Source organism: Silene latifolia, chromosome 2 (assembly GCF_048544455.1).
Source record: "Silene latifolia isolate original U9 population chromosome 2, ASM4854445v1, whole genome shotgun sequence".
NCBI lineage: Eukaryota > Viridiplantae > Streptophyta > Magnoliopsida > Caryophyllales > Caryophyllaceae > Silene > Silene latifolia.
In genome coordinates, this window is record NC_133527.1 from 137,370,702 (window position 1) to 137,391,801 (window position 21,100).

Below are 21,100 nucleotides of genomic sequence, written 5' to 3' on the forward strand. Positions count from 1 at the left end.
TATGTATATGAATCTACATTTCCTTCAATTGGTATCAGAGCCACGGTTGTTTGCATGCAAATCGGTTAAAAGTTTTTCCGAGTTATAAGAATAACATATAAAACTTGTAAAATTTGTGTTATTATGAGATATCACGAAATTAATCCATGCATGTTAATATTTCTAGTCCTAAAATGTTTTAGGATATTTTGGTTAATTTTACGGATTTTTATTGTTCATATTTTACAATAATGGCATTTAAATATGATTTTATGAGTAAAAATGTCATTTTTGGTCTAAAATTTGCTATACTTCGAATTTTCCAGTGATTTTTGGATATGTTGTCACATATATTATTTTGAGATAACCTGTAAATTTTCATAATTTTTGGACTTATTATGCTCGAAAAAAGGATTTTTCATTATTAAATTCGGATTTAGGTGAAAAATAGGTTAATATGAGTTAAATTTCGAATCTGGTCATAGAAATTTTATATGTTGTCACATGCAATTTTACAAGATGTGTGTAAAATAATTGGCTATAAAGAAGTCTTTTTGCATGATTTATGGATTTTTGAAGAAAAATAGCATAAATAGTGACATTATTAGTGAAAAATTAATAAAACATAATCTATGACTTAGGAAAAACATCATATGTTGCATTTTATTATCATTTTCAGATCTAAAATTGAAAAGTTAATGGATATAATTTTTCCTCATGTTTTATGATTATTTTAGTTAAAATTGATAAACCGCAACATTGTTTTTCCGGAAAATTTCGAAATTTTTAACCTAATATTTTGAACATTATGAGTGTCATGGTATTTTTCCAGAATGTTCATGAGTTTAAATTTCAAATTTCAAATTTATTTGAAATTTTGGGATTTATTTGAAGTTTATAGCTTATTTTTGTAATTTTTGGTCCATTAATGAACAATTTTAGAAATATGAGTTAATTATGGTCAATTTATTAGTGAAGACTAAATTTTGAGTCCTAAGTGGTTAGGGTAATTAACTAATGCATAAATATGAATTTATGTATTTTTTGTGATTGTAAAATGTTGAAATCACGCAAATCCGTAAAAACCGAGTAATATACGATATTGGCTAATTAAAGGCGATTTAGCATAAAATTGAGCATGTTCATATATATTATAATGCTGCATTTTCTTTATGATTGTCATAATTTTAATTTATGTAATTTTGAATTATGTAATTTTACTTAGTATGGCCTTAGATTTTAATTGGTATTTCCCGAAATGTATGGGAATATCGATTCGGTTGTAATTTTTATTGTGATCTCGTATCACTGTTTTGTAATTTAATAGATTTATTTTATTTTAGTTACAAATGTATAATAGAAATTATGTAATTTATTATGTATTTTTATTCATTCCGGAGTTCCTAAAGACGGATTTCTTCAAGAATGGCGATACATATAGACGGTGTTACCTCGAGATGCGTGCCACAACCGAAGTTCAAGGGACCAATGGAGTTGGTTTCCGAAATGTAATAGTTAAATAGTTTTTCTATTCTAGGAAAGGCCATACTAGGATTTATTTACTTTTATGCTTGCATTTTATTTTATGTCACATGCATCGCTAAATCGCCATAACTAAACATGCATTGTCTTTTTATCGAGTTTATCGACCGTGTCAATTAAAATTATCGTAGTTCACCGCTTTAGTTCACTTAAAACGTGATAGATAATAAATTGACACGACCTCTCGCTAAAACAATTAATTGAGACATAGCCTTACCAAATAGTAGAAACCATGAAAACCTATTTCGTGAGGGAGTGCACTCGGCCCTACCGGGGTACAAACCTTGTTACGTAGGGGAAGTGGGTGATAAATGTCAATCCACCAAATTCATGTTGATGAGGGTTTCATCGGCCATACCGTGCCCAAGTTGATGTGGATTTGGATCATGGACACATTTATTCGAAATTTGGATTGAGCTCAACGGAAGTATTCGCGACCGTAGTTGCATGTGTTCCGGGCTATAGATAAATATTAGAGTAATTTTTATCGACCAAGAGTTCTAAAAGTAGAATCGATTAAAGTGTTAATCCACCGAATTATATTGATAAGGGTTTCATCGGCCATACCGTGCCTAAGTCGATATGAATTTGGGTCTTGGAATCATTTATCATAGTTGGGTAGAGGTCACTATGTAAATGCTTTACTTGTTATTTACAAGTATTATTATTAAAACGATAAATGTTAAGTTTTCCACTATTCCGTTATCATATTGTTCTATTTCTTTACCACAATTCATATACGATATCATTTCGTTTTTAATTCAAATCTCCATTAAAATATCGTAACTAAAGACAAATATGAGTTTACTTCTAAAACCTCAAATGAACCATTGCTAAGGATCTCTTGTAAAAAGTATAGATTAAAGTTATTCATTATCAAACAGGTTTTTGATTCTTGATTAACACATCTACTTACAATGGATTGTTTTTCCATGTACTTAAATGCATTAAGTACATCGAAGCGATAAATTGTTTTGGTAATTAGTTTTGTCAAGAATTCGTAATTGACCAAAATAACGCAACCACTTCAATGAAAGTTTTTAAGACTAGAACGAGCAAATGAAGAGTAATCTTCATGAATTCAATTTTGCTTCTCAAAGCAAAGACTCATTGAAATGAGTGGGAGCATTCTCTTAAACCGTTAAGATGAGAACGAGGTTCAAGAAGTAAAGATAATAATGGAGTTGATACAAGGTAATGTTAAAGGTAAAGTTGTTGAGAATAACGATACTAAACCTATCAATCCCGACCGATAAAGTTTCCATTGTCTTAAAATGTTGGACACGAGAAAGGAAACTACCCCAAATTATTGAAGAATCAACAAGTTAGTTGTGGGACATCTAATGGGACCTTCTTCTTTAAAAATGTTTATTGATTAAACATAAATTTTGCTAGTACAACTTCGTCAATATTAGAAACCAGTGGAGGTTTTCATCATTGTTTTTCGACACATTAGATGATTAGAATATGACGACTAGCAACAATGAAGTCGAGAGATAGAGTAATTGTGTACTCAATCTAGTTTTTGGATTTAAAGTGGTACTTAATTGTGACTATTAAGTGCATAAACTCTAAATAAGAATATAAACTTGTTAAGAGACAAAAGAGGTTTTCACTTTTGTGACCCTATACACCACGATTTGAGTTATGGCTAGCCCATTATCAAGGTGATTATATTCTTAACCAAACTAGAATGATATATCATGTAGATGATGTAAGATTCAAATTGGTAACCCAAGATTAAACCTTAAATTTTGGAATGATGAACGCAAAGAGTTATCGAGTACTCTTGAAACCATTAGATTGTTAATGGTATATGCGTATCTTGTATTCAAATCAAGATGTCTCGTACCTTTTCGTTGAAAAGGAGATCGAGGTTGCAAATCATTGATCCAAAATAGGTTGATCATTTTCTTTTACCAACGATTTAAGTTGACCCTAATGTGTTCACTTAATAAGGTAAATAGAAAATCTTTGAAGAAGTTCAAAGAGTTCAAGGAAACGCGATTTAGTCGTGATGGGATTATCAAAGTGAAGACTTTGATATAAGCCAAAGAAAAAGTGATATAGAATCACAAGTTAATCTCTCTTAGCACGCATTATGGATTAATGTGTGGTTGGATAAGAAATCAAACGCTATTCGATATGGTTTGGACTTCAATCAAGTTACTTTGAGTTACTTGATCCTTTTGGGGATTTTATCATTTTTGTCTAAATTTTTTTTTTCCACTAAATCGAATCATATGAGATATGAAATGGTAAGGGTACCATGTTTGTAAGTTTTCACAAGAAACAAATGCTCCATGTTTGTAAGTTTTCACAAGAAACAAATGCTCATTTTTCCCTTTTTAATTATCACGAGTACGACGGGTTTTGCGGCTCGTGAAGCTGTCTTTCTAAAATACAAGTTTATTTTTAGAAGACAGAGTGGGAGAAATTATTCAAGAGCCACAAAGAATGCCACAGAGAATGTTATGTCGCAAGAAACTAGTCTTTCTTGGCTACATGAGACGTTTTGTGTAAGACATTGTTTCTTCAAAAACTAGGAGGTTAAATTCGTCACTTGTTAAAAATGATGAATTCATGCTAATTTTAAGAAAGTAAAGAGCTTATAACTTACAAAAGAAATTGTTTGATTCAAGTTAATTACTTCTAGAAAGTAATGAACATATGACTTACATAAGAGTGTTCAAGTCACAACTCAATACAAGGCTTAGAGCCATGAAAATCCGAAATAAAAAGGCTTGATTAGAGACAAAGAGTTTTGCACTAATAAAGAGATATTTCAAAGCAAGATTGGTTGATTAGTGACAAAGGGTCTTGCACTAATTGAAATGCTTAAGTCTATTTGGATCTTCTTAGGGATTGTGTTTCATTATGAGGTTATGAAATACATAGCGAGTGAATCTAAAACCCACTTCTTCAATAGAAGGAATGTATTCAATACATGTCTTGAGTTTAGTAGATTCTTGCAATCCTAAGATAATGTGAAACTTAAGAGAGGGTCTTAAGTAGGACATCAATGAGTTGGAATCAACATTTTGGATCATGTGATAAAACATTTCTCGATAAGTCAAGAATTTGTGTTTATACATGGAGTTTAGTGGGAGTTACGGAAATTTTAATTAGTCCGATATGTGGATGACATATTGATCATTGAGAATGATTTAAGACTTTTGGAGTATTATAATACATCTGGAATATCCGGATTTATGAAGATAAATCCACATGATATTAGCGTCAGTAAGAAGTCTTATGTTGATAAGATTCATGACTAGTTCAATTAAATTGAACGTACTTGATTGATTCCATTTGCTTCCGCTGCCGGATCAATTAAATGAGTAATGATGTATAACACTTCATATACTTTGAGTATGATGAATTGTTTTCAAAATCGAATTTAAGTAATCTTTACCTGGTATATAAAGATTACCCTTAAGTGCTTGCGAAGCATTTAAGGAAGTAAAGCAAAGTGTTTTTGATGCAATTTTGTGTAAGGGTGTTACACAAGCGACAATTGACAATTGAGATTGCGCATGGTTTCCGACAAAACCATAATCAAAACACATTAGGATGGTTAAGATACCATTGTGGCTATGATAATTAAAAAGTAGATTTTCTAGAATCGTTCTAGGCAATAAAGAACAATGAGAGATATTTATAACAGAAATTGAGTACACTTGCAATCATGAGATGTGCAAGAGGATGAGTCCCGCACACTGTGAAAATAGTGGGAGCTATTCTTAGGCTAAGAGGGCCTATGTCTTGATTGGATCTCGACACGTACTCAGAAAGTTTTGTGATGCAAATGTATACATTACAAAGGAAAACGAGTATGTAGTAAGGTTGAGTAAGGTACAAGAAGTTGATAAAACCTACTAACCAAAGCCTTCTCATAGGCTAAACATGATGAGTCATGTCATTTCAATTGAATTGAAATGAACAACTACATACAAGATCAAATTAGATTATAGAACATGAAATAGTAATCAAGCATTGACTATTCACATGTGATAATCGCATTTGTCGTTCGAGTTTTACTTTAAAACTCTTTTATTATACCTTGTTACATCCAAACGGGTTGTAGAGACAATTGAACCCCGTTAAAGTGAACACGGATTAGCATAGTATTCGGCCATAGTCACTTGTATGAGGTGACGTCTCGAAGTGACTAGAGTGTGATGCGATTGATGGCAAGTTCAAGTGCCATAGAGTCATGTGAGATGACTAGTCGATCACATAGGCAGACTGTTAGGAACACTTTGTCGGGCCTTATGACCGCTTATAGAGTTCTGGCAATTTATATAGCCTGGTCGTGGCGAGAGCTGCTATAGTATTCAAATGAGTCGATTCTTTTGACTAAAGACTATTCACCTAAGATGGCACAGTTTCAGATTAACTTTGATTTGTGTTACTACGACCTTCGTAAATGGGGTCAAATGGGCATATTTTGGGTTATGATGGCTGTGGCTAGTCGAAGGGAATGAGTGCGATAGGAATTGTCCATCCCCTTGTCAGGGTTATAACAATATTTCAGGGCCACTCGAGGAGTAATGAATCGAAATGCGTGGCCACGCTCGGAAGGTATCCAGAGTGGATAAATCCGGTCAATCAGTTATTCTCCAGATCGAGGAAACCACTCTCGATATGATCACTTGCAAGTACGACCTGAAAGACACCTTGCATTGAGTGGGAGATAGTAATAGGACAAGAGAATTGGTGACGCACACTTGTCGAGGACAAGTGGGAGATTGTTGGAATATGTGTCCTCCGACAATAATGCGATCACGACTGTTGATAATGATGATCACATGTTTAAGTCTCATTAAAATGAATGCAATTGGGAAGTAATATTGTTACTGTCAACTGGTCAACATATATCGGTAATGATTGGCTGACTAGAGTTTGACATTACTGTCGTGTGACGGTGGTGATCAGTTGACCCCCTAGGTCATACCTAAAGGGCAATACTCTTAATTGATTATTTAATTAATCGTATAATGTTACGAGTTAATTAAATTACATGAAAATTGACGGACGATTTTGGAAGTATAATTTACGTATCAAATTGAAATGTGATGAAAATGAGATACGGTCTGAGTAATCAAATTGTATAATTACTCGGATGAAATAATTGTTTAATGTAACAATTAAATTTGAATGAATTGTTATAAATACAATCCGTTGTGATTTATAAATGGTAAAATATTTTGGCACAAGTAATTATGAAATTACTAAGTCGATTTTTGTATGTGACGTATTTTTATTAATACGTTGATTTTTAATATGTTAAAAATACATAACAAATTTATATCACATATGACATGTGACATATTGACAATTGACAAAAATAATATGGAATCCATATTAACAAGTGGGCCGAAAATTAGAGGGTTTTAAGCTAATTATATGTTGATTGTAATTAGTGGAAGGCATAATGATTACACTAGTCACTAGCCATGCAAGCCTATTGTTCATTGTGAAGAACAATTTTTCCATGCATTGGCTCCCCTAAAACCCTCCTCTTACACGGTTTTGTGAAGACAAAACCAATGATGGTTTTTTCTATAATTTTATCTAATAATATACAAAAGGTTGTATTATTATTCATTCACTTGCTCATCCAAAAATACAATCCTAGAGAGAATAATATCCTCCTCTTCTTCTCTCATAAAAACCGAAATATTCAAGTGTTTGATAAATTTTTGGTTCAATTTTCTACTTGATTAATATTATACTAGTATTTGTAATATTAATTAAATTAAGAGAAAGCCTTGGGTATAAAGCTTAGGGAGAGATCCTACACTTGGATCTTGTTCTTCCAATCTTAAGGAAAGCTCAAGAACAAAAGAAAAGGAGATTTCTTTTGTGCCCTTAATACCGAAATCACCAATGTAAGGACATGATTTCTTCACTTTTATTATATTGTTTGCATGCATAAAATCCGTATTTAATTTTATGACAAATTAATTTAACATATATGAGTATGTTAGTATGTATATGAATCTACATTTCCTTCATACATGTCCCAGAAAAGCAACTTTCTCTAACCAGAACTCACACTTGGACAGCTTAGCATACAACTCATGATCCCTCAAAGTCTGCAACACGATCCTCAAATGCTCCTCATGCTCCTCCTTAGTCTTAGAGTAGACTAAGATATCATCGATAAACACCACTACAAACTGGTCCAAGAACTGTCTGAAGATTCTATTCATCAAATCCATAAACACTGTCGGCGCATTAGACAACCCAAACGGCATCACCACATACTTATAATGGCCATACCTCGACGTGAAAGCTGTCTTTGGTATGTCCACCTCTCTAATCTTCACCTGATGGTACCCCGACCTCAAATCAATCTTAGAAAAGACTGTTGCACCACTCAACTGATCAAACAGGTCATCTATCCTTGGCAAAGGATACTTGTTCTTTATCGTCACTCGGTTCAGCTCCCTGTAATCTATGCATAACCTCAAACTCCCATCTTTCTTCTTCACGAAAAGAACTGGTGCTCCCCACGGCGATACACTTGGTTTAATGTATCCCTTCTCTATCAGATCATCCAACTGCTTCCTAAGCTCCTCCATCTCCTTAGGACCCATACGGTACGGTGCCTTAGAGATTGGCCCCATCCCTGGCTTCAACTCAACAGTGAAATCTATCTCCCTCTTCGGTGGCAACCCCGAATCTCCTCCGAAAAACATCTCGCAAACTCTCCCACCACTGGTATCTCATCAACTGTCGGACTCTCTACTCGGTCATCTCTCACATGGCACAAGATCAAAGGACATCCCTTCCTCAGATAAGACTTCAAGGTGACAGCTGCAATCAACTTAACTTTGGGTTTGACTAGAAACCCACGATAAGACACACTAACACCCTTAGGACCTCTTAAAGATACTTTCTTTTGATGACAGTCTATCTTAGCTTTATACTTCCCTAACCAATCCATCCCGACTATCATCTCAAAACCGTTAAAAGGAAACTCTAGCAAGTCTACAGGAAATCAACTTGCCCAACTATCAAAGATACATCTCTCGAACAATCTCCCACAAGATACGACTCACCCGAAGGTATGAAAACTTGCTCACTAACAGACTCATATACTCTCAAACCCAACTGTTTAACATGACTCGAAGACACAAACGACTGAGAAGCCCCCGAATCAAACAAAACAAAGGTAGGAATACCATTAACAAGGAATGTACTGGTGATAACGTGCGCATCTTCCTCACCGCTTTCTTCTCCATCATGAATAACTTGCCACTGGTCTTCTGCCCACCTCCCTGGACAGTACTGGCTGATGTGGTCGGCTTAGCACCCGACCCTTGATTGTTGTTGTTGTTCGTTGGTGGTTTCTGATAAGAATTACCGCCGTTGCGGTTGCCTCCACTCTGTAACTCGACTTCCCGGTTTGGCCATGAACCAGCCCGGTCTTTGCTCGCGAAGCTCGCGCAGTCTCGGAAAGATCCTGGTGCACTTGTGCACTCATGTATCTTGTGGCCTACACCACCACAGCCATAGCAGGTCACTCCCCAACTATTACTCACACTTCCACGGCCACGCCCAAAGGAAGCCCCAGCACTGAACCCAGACCCAGAAGAAAATCCTTTAAACGTATTGTGGTTGCCTTTCTTGTGATTCGATTGGCCACCACCCTCGCTCTCAGACTTCCTCTTCTCACCCCCTAACCTCTCCTGAGCCATCTCCACCAACCTCTCAGCTCTCCCAGCCCTCTCATAAGCTTCCTTAACATCAGTAAGGACTCCCACAGGTAACTTATCCATAATCTTAGGGGTCAACCCCCTCTCAAACCTCAATGCTAGGTTCTCCTCACTCAAACCCATATCCTCAGCATACCTAGACTTCTCATTGAACGAAATGTAGTACTCTCGACCACGGACATCTCGGCGGTCATCTTAAAACCATCAAACTCCTCTCTCAACTTACTCCTCACATGTTCCGGTACAAACTCCTTCCTCACAGCCCTACGAAACTCCTCCCAAGGTATAGCAGGTAAGCCTTGGTTTGTATATATCTCCTTAGCACTCACTTTCACCGAATCCCACCACTTACCACCGCCTCCCTCGGATAGAACGCACTGTTCCACCTCATCTCATCGGACAAGAACCAAGTCTAATATGTTCTCCATCTCTCTCAGCCAACTATCAAGAAGGTTAGGCTCCCCAACTCCCTTGTACTCTTTCGGGTTAAATCTCGCAATATATAGGCTGATTTTCGAGTGATCAACCTCCTTCTCCTTATCCTTATCCTTATCCTCATTCACTTTCTTTAGGGTCTCAGTAAGAGCATACTGGTGCTCTAACATCTTAACGATGTCATCCGTGGTCATAAGCTCAGCTCTCGCATACAAAGCAGTTCTCTTGGGCGGCATCTTGAAACTATACATATATAAGAAAGGGTAGATATGAACACACATACTAAACTTCAAAACACGAAAACACCCCACCCAGGACCTACTCGATCGAGTTCCCAAACCCACTCGATCGAGTAACGGGCTACTCGATCGAGTGCCCAACATACTCGATCGAGTACCCAAACATCAGACCCCTAACAGACCTTCTGATCTCTTACCTACTCGACCGAGTTACTCGATCGAGTACCCAAAAACACGATTTTGGACTCAAAATCGTCAAAAACCCACCCGATCGAGTCAGTCCCACTCGATCGAGTCATGCTAATTCAGAAACACTACCCGCATGCTATATCGTATGCTAACATGCTAAACTTTATAAAACCACATTACATCATAATAAACATGCTACGCATCTTTTCTACTATCTACGAGATCATTTCATCATGTTATTAAATGCCACATTGTAAAACATTCAACATGTTATCATTTCATCAACAAGTTTCTATATATCATCACTTTTCTTTCACATTCTCAACTTTCAACTTCGAATTTCCAACAATCACACACACTTCATCACATTCTTATACAAGTTAACCAAACACACATACGACTCGACAAACACTTTCCCCATATGACCGGTTCAAAGTTGTAGGGCGACCCCGCGACTTTAGGACGTCTCCCAAGCCTTTGCATTAGCTCCTACGACTTTTACCCCGGGTTCATTTTAATTGACTCCCTATGTTTACAGGTTTCAGGATCGTCGCTCTGATACCATTTGTAACACCCCCATACTCCAAGTGCCTTACCAGGACCACTCAGGTATGAAGACATTACCATCTCGGTTACCCGAGGCAATGATAATCACACAACAATGAAGAAACAACGTTTATTATAAATAATTTAGCGAATAGTTACAATCCTCAAAACCAAACCAAAAGTATGATACATTGTTCTCAAATGACTGTTCTAACTGAAATGTAAATAACTAAAAGCTACAGCGGAAGACTCCTATCATCATGTCGTGGCATCCCAACTATCCCAGTACTCATCTCAATACCTGCTCAATATCTGCTCACCATCCCCGAATGGATCACCGCAGGTTTACAAAACAACACCGGGGTCAGTACTAATCACACAATCAATATGAATAACAATGATAAGATAAACAGACAGCTTAACTGTCACACACACACACAACCAACCAATTCCCATCATCTCAATACTTGACCGTCCCACTGGACCCCGCCGCCGATGGGGGACCGCAGCCGTACCCACCAAATCCCTGCTCCACATAGTGAGCGATAACCCTGTCCATTAATGTGCACATCCCTTCTATGGCGGGTTCCACAGAAGGCGAAACTAGGGCGTGAAGCCACTCCCGCAAGTGACCCCACTCAGCCGAGAACGCATCTCGAGAACCATCAACAACGATCACAACCACAATCACAATCACAATACAATTATTATATCAAACAACCAAATACAATACATCAACCAATATCCCATTATGGGACTAATACTGAGTAGGAAATCCTACCTGATATGCACACAATCAGACGGTCTCTAATGCTGAGTCAAAAAGCCTCTTCTATGAACCCTCCTCCTATCATACAACACATAGAGGCTACTAAATCACATACTACACATAAAATCCCCAAATCTCTAAATTAGGGTTTAACCAAATCATAGGAAATACAATAAAAAGGGTACATAGATCTTACCCTCGACGCAAGGAACTCAACGGTACAATCAACGACAAGAACTGACCGTCTGAACTCCGGGAATTACTAAGAATGCGATTAAGAAGATGAACTTGTTTGCTTTCTCTCTTAAACAGAAATTTAGGTTTTGTAAAAGTGATTTAGAATAATGACGACGAAGCTTAAATACCTTAATCGCATAATTAACAAAACCCGAGAAAACTCCCCGTAAAACCGGACACTCGATCGAGTACCCAAGGTACTCGATCGAGTACCCCCCTACTCGATCGAGTACCCCAGCTACTCGATCGAGTACCCAACAGGTCAGAAACTATTTTATTTTGCAACTTACCCTTACTCGACAGAGTAAGGCCTACTCGATAGAGTACCCCAAGACTTATAAATACGGAGTATTACACTAATGCCCGGATGGTGGACAAATAGAGCACGACAATCATGAAAGCGCACAAATTTCCTTCCGGAGATTGCCTCCCAAAGAGGAGCGGGGTCATACTTTTCGGGGATCTTTTCATAGTACGGGGTATCACTAAGGCCCAAAATCTTACTCAATTCACTAAAAGTGATTCGTCTACTCACATTAGCAAGACGAAACTCGATGCGGGTTCTAGTTTCCACCCTTGTAACTTTCAAGGAACTCAAAAATTCCAATGTGAGGGAGGGTATGTCAATTCTTTCATGGTAAACAATTTACCCAATCCCATGGCCTTAAAGAAGGTTTTGGTTTGTTTAAGAACACCCAACTTTGTCAAAGCATCTTCACAAATAAATTTTGTAGGCAAAATGGTCTTCTTAGCAAAGTGAACAAATTTATCCCTATGAGAGTCGGAAGTGAAAATTACCTCCGGATATTTAGATAATTGCTCAATGACCGGAGTTGTTGACGTTGTGGCTTCCATAGGGGGACCTTGTTGAACCTCTAACCTTGCCTCATGAACTACCAATGCCTTAGACAATTGTTTTGCTTGAAGTGCTTGTTGCCTTTTTGAAAGTGTCTTCTTTGGGGGTGCCTTGTTACCTCCTTTTGTTCTTGCCATTGTTGATTACACCAAGGAGAGATTGAAATCTTCAATTTTTAGTTACGCCCAAATCGATTTAAGATGAAAGGATGTTGCTTTGTATCTTAAAAATCAACTCAAAGGTTGAAGATTTTGGTGTTTGGATGGATTGTTGTTGTAAAAGGAGTGATTAATTGTTGTTGGGAGGAAGTTTGGATTTTATTTTGTTGAATTTGGTTGAGGAAATCTTGTTTTGTTGATGTGGAGGATAAGGGTTTTTGGGATTTTTGTGTTGAGGGTAGTGTTTGAATGAAGAAGAAATGAAAATGAATGAGGGAGTAAGGGTTTAAAAGACCCGTTAATTTTGAAAAACAGCAGCAGGGACGAGCGGATTGGTACCTGGGACGCTCGGATTCTGCGCGATTTTCTTCAGGAAAAGACGTTATGGGACGAGCGTCTTTATGTAAAGACGAGCGGATTTCCCAATGTGAGAAGAGCGGATTCCTTAAAAGACGCTCGGATTCTGTTACAGGGTATTTCTTTAAATTTCAACAACATAAAGACGAGCGTCTTATCTGCAAGATGAGCATCTTGTTTCAGACGAGCGGATTCTTCACTGGGACGCTCGGATTCCGTGACAGACCATTTTCTTGAATTGCACAGTTCTACCAGACGAGCGTCTGGTGGTATAGGATGCTCGGATTCACCAAGACGAGCGGATTCCCATATGAGACGCTCGGATTCATCCCTGTCCACATGGATTCTGGTCCATCCGTGGGTACTGCATAACCCGTATCATTTTCATCCTTCAATTCTTGTGTTCTTCATTGTGGGGGCACTACAAAGGCATGAATAGCCTAGGAAATTGCGATCCCCACACTAAGCCAAAACACTACACATCAATAAAATCATAAGTCCCTCCCTCACTTCTCTCAAAATGATGAATATCTTGATCAAGGCACAAAAATACAAATCCAAAAATGACAAAAATGCAATGTAAAAATTTTAAATGCAAGTTAGGGAGTTAGAATATTTACAAATGGTGGTTTAGGGAGGACTCCACCAAACTCTCATCCAATGTGAGATGTCAAGGGGGCATGTTCAAGGTGTTGTTGATGTTACTCAACACCTTGAAGAAGTAGTCGAAAGCTTGTTCATTGTCATGATAAAGATCCTCAATCGGTCTTTGCACTTGTTGTTCTCCATGATGGTCTTGGTTCATAGCATTACCAATATAGGGATTGAATATCCCTTCGAACGCATCATCCCAAAGACCGCAAACTTCGTCTACTTGATCATTAAAAATTTCTTGAGTTGATAGAGACAACTCTCCTTCCTTCTTGTCTTTGCCAATGAGGCCATCTTCTTCACTTGTCATGGGTGAGCTTTTCAAGCTCTCTTTGTTGCTATTCTCTTGCTCTTTGAATGGAGCATTATCAACTTTCTTTTTCCATTGGAATTCCGACTTCTTCCTATCATCCTTCCGGCTATAGTGATCAACCATAAAGCATGGTTCATGCAAACGGGGAGCTCTCATGGTCTTGTCAAGATTGAAATTTATGCTCCCGTCTCCCACTTCTAGAGTAAGCTCTCCGTGCTTCACATCTATTACCGCACCCGCGGTGTGCAAGAAAGGTCTACCGAGAATGATCGGAATATTAGAGTCTTCTTCCATGTCAACGATGACAAAGTCCACCGGGATGAAAAATTTCCCAACTCTCACGGGAACATCTTCCCATATCCCTAATGGTGTCTTCGTCGATCTATCGGCCATTTGGAGTGTGATGTTGGTACATTTAAGCTCTCCCATCCCTAGCCTTTTACTAACTGAATATGGCATAACACTCACGCTTGCTCCTAAATCACACAAAGCCTTTTTGATCGTGGTGTCGCCAATGGTACACGGTATTGAGAAGCTTCCCGGGTCTTTAAGTTTCAGAGGCGTACTCCCTTGAAGGATTGCACTACTCACCTTAGTGAAGGCGATAGTTTCAAGCTTCCGGATCGACTTCTTTTTCGTAAGGATGTCCTTCATGTACTTTGCATAGGCCGGCACATGATTGATTAATTCCGTGAAAGGAATCGAGACTTCCAAATTCTTCACAATTTCCATAAATATCCCGAGTTGGTCATCAAATTTGGGCTTAGCTTGACGACTTGGCAATGGAAGTCTAATTGTGATGGGCTCTTTCTCCTTGGCCTTCTCTTCACTTTTCTTTGAAACTTCTTCTTTTGTTGGTTCTCCTTCCTTGGAGTTTTGCACAACTTCTTCTTTATCACTAGCTTCCACAACTTAATTCTCAACTTGCTTCTTTGGTCCCTCGTATCTCGTACCACTTCTCAAGTGAATGGCACTAACCGTTTCATGTCTTAGGGGATTACCTTGACGTGGTAATTGCCCCTTTTGCCTTTGAGAACTTGAAGATACAAGTTGGGTTAATTGAGTCTCCAACATTTTTGTGTGGGCTAGGATGTTGTTGATGGTGATGTCCTTTGCTTGACTATCCTTTTGCATTTGAGTGAAAAACTCTTGTTGATTCTTTTGCATTTGGAGGACCGCTTTTTGAACATCAAAACCTTGGTCATTTTGTTGATTGTATGGAGTTTTATTTTGGTAACCTTGGTTTTGGTTGTAAAAGGGTCTTTGATTTTGGTTTCTCATGGGAGGTGGGGTGTATGTTTGTTGAGGGTTTTGAACATTTTGGCTTTTGTATGAGATATTTGGGTGGAATTTGGTGTTTTCATTGTAATAGTTTGAATAAGGGGTACCACTCTTGTATGCTTGAAAAGCATTCACTTACTCATTAGTTCCCCTACATTCACTTTGGTCATGTCCCAAAGTTCCACAATTCTCACATATCCCACTTGGGATTGATGAAGACGCTACCATGGCATTAACATGATGCTTTGGTGATTTTGAGGCTTCTTCAAGTTTAGCCATAGCCTTTTCGAATTTCAAGTTAATGGTATCAATGTGAGCACTAAGTTGAGCACCCAATTAAGTAATGGAGTCCACTTCGTGCTTTCCTCCTCTAGTAGCCTTGCGAGGTGTACTATATTGTGAGTTATGGACCGCCATTTCCTCAATCTTGTTCCAAGTTTGATTATCGTCAACTTCGGTGAACATACCATTTGATCCCATGTTGAGAATGTTCCTTGAGTCTTCATAAAGACCGTTACAAAATTGTTGTACCAAGAACCACTCGCTAAGTCCAGGATGAGGGCATGAGCGACAAATTCCTTTGAACCGCTCCCAAGCTTCATACAAAGATTCTTCATCCCTTTGCTTAAAACCCGTAATTTGAGCTCTTAGCATGTTAGTCTTTTCCAGAGGGTAGAATTTTTTGTAGAAAGCTAGAGCCAACTTCTTCCAAGAGTCAATTCCAACAGTAGCCTTATCAAGGCTTTTCAACCATTGTTTTGCGGTGCCGATTAGAGAGAAAGGGAATAAGACCCATCGAATTTGGTCTTGAGTTACACCGGTTTGTAAAATTGCATCACAATAGTCACAAAAAGTCTCCATATGAGAGTGAGGGTCTTCACTAGGCATCCCCTCAAATTGGCTTCTTTCGACTAATTAGATAAATGCGGATTTGGCAATAAAATTTCCGGTCAAGTGTTGTGGTGTGGGAGTACCATTGGGTACGTTCTCCTCGGTTGGTACGGAATGTGATGAGAATTTAGGCATTGTGGGTTGATTTTGTGTTGGATTTGGTGTTGGGTTCTCCTCACCTTCTCTTGCAAAAGGGTTGACGAACTCAATAGTGTTTGGTTGAATATCTACAACCTCACCAATACCTCTCAAAGTACCTCTAGCCAGTCTTCTATTGTTTGTCAAAGTCCTTTCAATTTCGTGATCAATGGGTAACAAGTTACCTTGTGATCTTCTAGACATGCAAAATATCAAACAACTTGAAAATAATTAGAACAAACCTTGAGGAGTTTTACTTCCCCAAGGCAAAGAAAGACACAAATAATAACAATCTAAGAAAATCAAATCAAGTTAACACCGTCCCCGGCAACGGCGCCATTTTTGGTCGGAGTTTTATCTCACTCGGAGCTTTACTTTTCGGTTACTTGTCGTTAGGACCACCTAGACCAAAACAATATTTATAACTTCACAAACAACTCTACTATTAGTAAAGAGGCAAGTAAAGGTCGGATCCCAAAGGACGGGTATTGATGTAGGATTTTCGATTGCAAGTAGCGGTGTCTAGGGGTGTCACGATTTGGGTTGAGATGAGAAGATCACTAAACTAAATAGCAATAAAAGTAAACAAGCAAGATGATTAAAAAGGGATGTAAACAATTGATTAAAAGCACTAGGGTGTCATGGGGTGTAAACAATTGATTAAAAAGGGATGTAAACAATTGATTAAAAAGGGATGTAAACAATTGATTAAAAGCACTAGGGATGTAAACAATTGATTAAAAAGGGATGTAAACAATTGATCAAACATAACATGTGCATAAGTTGAGATCACAACAAGCAAGCAAATAAACTATGAAAATATATTAAATTAAGCATGAATCATTCCCCATGTTGGTTTCCCCTAATTACCCATTAACCCTAGTTAAGGAAACAACTCACTCATTATCAAGTTTAGCATGTTAACAAGGTTGTCAATCATATTAACAAAGCAAGACATGATGAATAAATGAAGATGATTAACAATAATTAAAAAGGGATTAAGAGAATTATACCTACTAATGATTCCAATAATAAAGCAAAGAATAATAGAAGTACTTGATGATTGATTGGAAGGTTGTCAATCTCCTAATAATAACCCAAATAATCTTCAATTACCCAAAATAAAAGATGAACAAAAGAGAGATTAAGGAAATGAGATTTGTATTAATACTTTATTAAAAGTTGATTACAAGATTAAGAAGAGATTAGAATGATATAATCTACACTAAGGATTGATATGAAGAACATGATTATCTAATTTGACTAATGGGGTATTTATAGTGGGGATTAGGTACACAAATTAGGGTTTACTAAGGGCTTAAATGGCGATTAAGTCCTTGAGAAATCGCTCCTCTCAAAAGAGATGTCGGTCTCCTTTTTGCCGGTCTTTCATAAATATGCGCATCTTTCATGGAGCATGAAGAAAGGACGTATGGGGCTGTAAGGGAATCCGAGCGTCCAAGGTGTCGGGACGAGCGGATTGCCTGGTTGTTGGACGAGCGGATTCTCAAGCTGGACGGGCGGATTGTTGGGTTGCTGGACGGGCGTCCCTTCCACAAAGACGCTCGGATTCTGCCCGTGTTGGACGGGCGTCTCTCTTGGTTGGACGGGCGGATTGTCTCACAGCTCCCTTTTCTTCTTTTCTTCTTCCATTAATCCTCCGGGATTTAGTCGGGGATGCAAGGATTTCTTCATCATAACCCATCTACTATAATATGTACAAAGGCCTTCTAGTCTTGTCTTCTCTTTGATGCTTGGTCATTAGATTCGATCAATTTAGCTCTATTTTGCCATGAAAATGTAAGGTTTGCACTCCTCTCCTACCAAGGAAATAAAACCTCAAAGAATATGCAAAACAAAGGACTAAAGATAGTAAATGACCCAATTATGAACTAAAAAGCATAGGAACGAGGCTAATTCGGGGACTAAATATGCTCAAATAATGGTCACATCACCTTTCCATAAACCAACCTATATGGCGAGGTACCAATAAGTGTCTTCTATGCAGTACATTAGGCCCACAAGGTATCATCGAGCTTCATACTCCAATCTTTTCGCGATTTGGCAACAACTTTCTCAAGCATGGACTTAAGCTCACGGTTAGAAAACGCCATTTGGCCACTAGTTTGTGGATGCTAAGCCAAGCCTCTTCTATGATAGACCCCATATTTCTCTAATAAGGCATCAAGTTGTTTCTCACCAAAGTGAGTACCACGATCACTAATGACCGCTCTTGGAACACCAAACCTCGGAAATATGATCTTCTTGAATAAGTTGATCACGGCACGTGCATCGTTTGTTGGAGTGGTGATGCGTGTATTTTATATAAGGCTTTTACCTCATTTTTACACGCATTTCTTGGTTATTTATGTGGCATATGGCTACAAATGCCCTCAAATAGTCTACTTTGGGTTTGTCTTGTATAAATTGCAGGTACGGACCAGAAAGGAGCGAAATAGAGCCTAAACTTGTCCCAATCGCATAAATTTTGGAGAACAAGGAATCGGAGCTCAGAATCTGTTACTTAGAGATGCGTGAAATGACTTCGGAAGGTGCCAAGGAGTCTACCCATGCTTTTATAGCTCGATCGACCGGTTTTGCTACCCATATTGGTCGATCGAATGCTTTATCATCCAAGAACCACTCGATCGAGCTCTGCTGTTACTCGATCGAGATAGCCATCCTCTGAAGTGTTCGATCGAATTCCTTTTTTACTCGATCGAACTTATTGTCTAGTTTTCCTCTTGATCGAGTTGTTTCATTTCACTCGATCGAGAGCCTATATGTTTTATGCGGGCTTTGAGCTGTTTTCAAGATTTTTCCTTTTATAATGAGAATATAAGGTTATGACGGCAGTGAGAATACTCTCTTCTCTTGTACCTTCCTTCGACTCTTTCTACTACTCTCTTAAGAACTTTTTGCTCTTGAACCCTAGCTTTGGATTTTATTCTTCCTTGTAATCGGTATTTTTACTCTACTCTTTATTCTTAATCAATCATTGTGTTGTTTTATTGCCTTCTTTCTCTTTATCTCTATTGTTGTTACTCTCTTCTTATACTTTGAATCATGTTGAATTTCGATAGCATATGTATCCTTGTTGTTTGTTCAAGAATTATGCATAGCTAATCTCCCTTGCCAAGACAAAGGGGAGCCATGTTTTAAAAGAATTATGTGTAGGTGATTATATTTAATGCAAACTAGATTTATGTTGTTAATCGTAGCTTATAACTGTTCTTGTCTATTTGAGTCGATGCAATTAGATAATAAATCATGGTACACCTTGACCTAGATCGGAAGATTGGAAAAGGTAAGACCTGCAGTGAACATTAGGGCATTCTAATGAGGGCGGAAGTTAAGTTAGAATTGTCTTAGGGCGAATAACGGACCGGAAGGACCTTTTCACTACCCTGTAGATCGAATTTGCATTGACCTGAGACCCTAGAGTACACCTCTTGAGAATCATGGTGAACCGACTGTCTTAGCTACTTTCTCTTAGCTTGATTGTCATCAACTCTCTTATCTATTTCTCTTACTCTATTTCTCTCTTTTAATCTCCTTATAGTAGAATAATCATTTAACCCCCCCCCCCCCCCCAAGAAATTGTGACTCAGACGGACTTAGTTAAGCAAACATTTTCCCATCTCCCTGTGCAGATCGACCCTACTTACCGCTGACTTCTGTTGGTAGTACTTAGGTATTTATTTTTGATACTAAAATGACGGTATCAAATTTTGGCGCCGTTGTCGGGGAGGTGGCGTAATTTTGTTGCTTATATTAAGTTTGTCTTTCGTCTCAAGGAGTTCGTTCCTTGAGACTGATCTCATATTTTTCCAGTGCTTTAATTAGTTTTGCAGGAATCTGTTCTAGAAGAGAACATTGTCATACCTGCCCTTCTGTTGATTCTATTTGTTAAAATGCCGAACATTGCCAGTCACTCAGAACCTACGGTGGATTCTCTGCCTAAAGGTTTCCTGCTCCCTACTACAGATTCAGGGACCTTTGGGATCCACCCATATTATATACAGCTAGTTGAGATAAATCTCTTCAAGGGTGGTGCCGGGCGAGGATCCATGTAAGCACATAGAGCTTTTAACAGAGACTGTTCCACCATTCCTTTAGCTGCTGGGGTGACACAGGATAGGGTTAAGGGAGTCATTTTCCCTTTTTCTTTGACTGATGAAGCCCGAGAATGGTTGGGAGATTTGGACAGGGAAGTTGCCAGTGTTACTGACTGGAATTCCCTTGCTCTAGACTTCTACAGACGATATTTCCCACCACAGCGCACTAATGCATTGAGAGGCCAAATTACTGCATTTGAGCAACTGCCTACTGAAGACTTGAATGGGGCTTGGACTAGGTTCAAGAGACTTGTTCGTTCTATACCTCATCATGGCTTCAAACGTTGGTTCCTATGTACCCAGTTTTACAACAGGTTATATCCAGACCAAAGAGCCATACTTGATAACGCGGCCAAAGGGAGGTTCCAGAAAAATGTTGAAGATGATCAAGAATGGCACCTTACTGAAGAAATGGCCATTCACGTAGCTGAGTATGGAAATCCCATAGGAGATAGGCCCGTAAATGAGTCTTTGGTAGCTGAGGTGGAAAGTTCCAGTGGGAGGCTAGACATTTCGGAGATGCTACAAACTACGGGTGTGCATGAACAGGTTTATGCCATAACTGAGCAGGAAGTGATTTGTGGTAGATGCGGTACGAAGGGGCATGCATGACCCTATTACTTGAATGGCGGATGTGGAGCGCGTCCGTGCTTATCAAAAATTCAAGCAAGGAG

The 21,100-nt window shown here is 38.3% G+C and overlaps 1 non-coding gene across 1 annotated transcript; it reads left to right on the forward strand.

Annotated features, from left to right (window-relative positions):
* Window positions 1-15,826: 15,826 nt before the first annotated feature.
* Window positions 15,827-15,933, forward strand: LOC141644487 (small nucleolar RNA R71). Its single transcript, XR_012544102.1, has one exon. It is a non-coding gene; the product is annotated as a small nucleolar RNA R71 (small nucleolar RNA).
* Window positions 15,934-21,100: the final 5,167 nt, after the last annotated feature.